This window comes from Artemia sp. Qi Xiang Cuo, chromosome 17 (genome assembly GCF_049724085.1).
Source record: "Artemia sp. Qi Xiang Cuo chromosome 17, ASM4972408v1, whole genome shotgun sequence".
NCBI classification, from domain to species: Eukaryota; Metazoa; Arthropoda; class Branchiopoda; order Anostraca; family Artemiidae; genus Artemia; species Artemia sp. Qi Xiang Cuo.
This window is the reverse complement of record NC_142810.1, coordinates 1,337,036-1,340,631: the sequence shown is the minus strand read 5'-3', so window position 1 is coordinate 1,340,631 and position 3,596 is coordinate 1,337,036.

Sequence of the window (3,596 nt, the reverse complement as noted above, 5' to 3'; positions counted from 1 at the left end):
ATCTTCTATAAAACGAACAGAAATTAATTGAAAAAACTTTTTCCGCAAAATAAGTTTTTCAAAGAGAAGTAAGGAACTCCACTAAACAAAAATTAGTAAAATTAAAATCGAATAATCTACCAAGCGTGGAACTACCATAAATCAGCATCTATAAATGCACTAAACATAAAACCAACAGAAATTAAAATAAATAACCGAGTCAAACTCAAAACGACTATGCCTTTCCAAGGCAAAAATATAATTTGCGCTTTACTGAAAAAAAATACAAATGAATGCGCATTGTCAGTTTAACATACACATACTGATATTTAGTAATCAAAATGTTAATATTATTTGATTTATTAAAGTTATAAAAGTAGAAACATTTATATTTTTTCAGTAAAGTGCAAATTCCGTTCTGGCCCTTGGAAGGCACCGGGGTTTTGATCCCAAAATATGTTAATTTCTGCTCGTTTTGAGTTTGACTTGGTTATTTATTGTAATTTTCGTTTTGGGTTTCATTTATTTATCAATGCTGATTTGTGGTAGTATCACGTCTGGTAGATTATTTGATTTTAATTTTGCTCATTTTTGTTTAATGGAGTCCTTCACTATTCTTTGAAAAACTTCTTTTGTGGTAATAGTTTTTTTAATTAATTATATTAAAACAGCTTTGTGTAATGTTCAGAGTTACTAAAGATTCGTCCACTTTCTAAAACAGAAATATGATTTTCAGTATTATCACCTTACTGCTATTTACAATATCAGTTGTTTTATAGCTCCTAATTACGACATAACCAGCTACCATATACCATCCTCCGAACATGCTCAAGGAAAACATCTTAATTTTTCTGAGCTTGATTATAATTTTTATTTTAGTTTTCTTGGAAGTCAAAAAAGGGATACAAATTTTTTAATTGAAGATAATAAAAATTATTTTGATTGAATAAATTGAAACTGAAATATTCAACTGTGTTTTAGATCGGCAGTAATATCCCGATAATTATTAAATCACCATGAGACGTTTGTGGTTCGGTGACAGCAAGAGACAATTTTTTTTTTCTAATGAAGATCGAGTTACGGAGAAAAAGTCTTCTATAATCTTCAAATTGTCTGTATTTTTGTAGCACAAGATGAAAATGTTTTTCTAGCCTATTCAATAACATAAATAAGATATAAAACATAAATTTTGTAGCCCTAAAAATAAACTTTATAGGGGTCAGGTAATATTAGACTTGAGATCGAACATGGAGCATCTCGTGCTCTTGTAAGGTAAACGTGAAAATCCCATATTTGGGCTCTTTGGTCTGTACAAGAAATTTTCGCTTTCATCAAATTTTAAAAAAATTTCAAATTTGAATAAAGCCTTAATAAGTACCTTAACCCCTAAAAGGGTCTTAAAAAGGATTTAGATCTTAACATAATTTTTGAATAAGTAAGAGTTATTATCTTAATAACGGTTTTGAGGACTAGATCCTCTTCTCAGCCTGGTGGGTGAGAAAAAAGGAAGGATTTCTAAATTAGCGTCACCAGCACCTCAACAGGTGTTAGTAATCGGGCCCCAATCACACTCTATAGTTGCAAGCAAGAATCGGTATTCCCAGTGTCCTTTCTCCGCAAATACTGATTCAAAGGATTGATAAATTTACTAAGTTTGACAGAGTTGTTTCTGTGTGGTATTCTACACTAAAATTATCAGAAAATTATAATCTTGCCCTTGAAAATAATTTACATTGTTTTATTTATCGTCTCAGCGTCATTTTATAGACCCAAGTTTTCAAGCCCACAAAATTGAAAACTGTTGTAGATGACGTTGGCATGGTCTTCATTCAGTGTGCGACGACTGCACATCCCAGACAAAGGATATTTTCTTTTTCGGGGCTAAGCTCTAAGTTACGCCCATACTCAAACGGTAGCACCAACAGTTCCGACGTTTTTGTGTAAAAGATTTTCTAGTTTGAAATTTAGAAAATAATTTATTAGCCAAATAGTCGCTAATTCATTAACAGCCTGTGCAGAACAGACAAGGAACAAACACGAATGCCCCATCGGTACCAGTCCGGTATTGATCCTTGAACTGCTGAGGAAAGGCGTTTGGGGTACCAGCAGGTCCCAAGGGTTTTTTCAACTGTTTTATAGCACAGACAATGGAGAGTCAGCTGCTTGTATTGTCTACGGTCTTGAACTTTTTATATAGGAATGTTCGGAGGGATATTGCAAAAACTGGTGCGGACTTTTGTTTTAACAACGACGTTTTAGCTTACTTTCTTAGTATTTCGTGCTGTACGAGCCTGTTGAAGCACCAGTTGTCTAAGGGGAATCAAGTGCCGCACTTACTCGTAAAGTTAACGAACTATGTCTCAAATTCTGTAATTACGTCCTGTCGATGCGCAACCCGCTACCTGCTTTATCTCAAGCTGTAAGAATTTCTTGTTATTACATGTATAAATTTAATCGGGGTTGTTTACTAAGGGACAAATCTCTTCTTGGAATCACCTTGGAAGTGTTTTGTTTGTATGATTTGTATCATAACAAGTACCAAGTGAAAAACAAGATTGTAGACGAGGCAGGGGAAGGATTTGGAAAGAGTAGTCGGTTTTGGGAGCTTGCTGGTGTTAGTTGCTTGGCTTAAGATGTGACTACAAATAAATTGTTCCTTTGAGTTTCAAAATGCAATTTTTCTCCTTTTTTTCCTCTCTCTACAGCGTGAAATTGAGTCTCGCTGTAATAATTTAAATAATAAGGAACATTTTGTTTTCTCACATATTAGTTATTAGTTAGTTTATTTTAATATCACAAAACTCTTATTTCAGTATGAAGATTATGCAAACATTGTACTTATATTACAAGTTATAAATCTCTTTTGATTTTCTTTTAAGACGATACGTTTAAAACCAAAAACCATAATTCTCTTCAAAATAAAACCTTTGCTCTTTTTTAACCCTTGTGTTGTGTTCATTTTATCTCAAGTCTTAGGTACTGGTTATTTTTAGCACTTCTTCTTATATTTATTTATCTTCCTTATATATTTATTAACCAGCAGAGTTTGATGTCTGCACGCTACTCTAGCTCTTACTAATCATACAGACTCTGTTTAAACTGGTTTACAAAAAGGTGGCAGCGGTGGGATAAAACCCCCTCCCAACAAAATTAATGAAGTCTGTAAGAAATGTCCTCCTAATTTTAAAATTAATATCAAGTTGCTATGAATCCGGCCTAAGCCAATGCCCTTTCAGGGTATTGAACCCAATAAACTTATCTTTGTAATCCTTTCCCTGTATACAAATTCCTTATTTTGCAATACAAACCCTTTCTTAGAAGGATGGAATTTAGCTACGTTTGTTTGACAAATAGAGGGGGAACATATCTTTTTATAGTGTGACGCTGACGATAGAAGTCAGTTGGGTTTTTGGCTTTGCTCAAGCTTCTCGTATGCATGTAGAATGTAAGTCTAATGTGTTCCTTGCTCTTTCTTAATTCTATTATGTTAAAATCCTAGTAAATGGGTATATATCCCATTCTTTAATATTATTATTAAATTCTTTTAAGCAGGAACATATTAGTCTTAATATATTAGTTATAATGCTTGCTTTCCTTTAATAATAATAAACTTTACT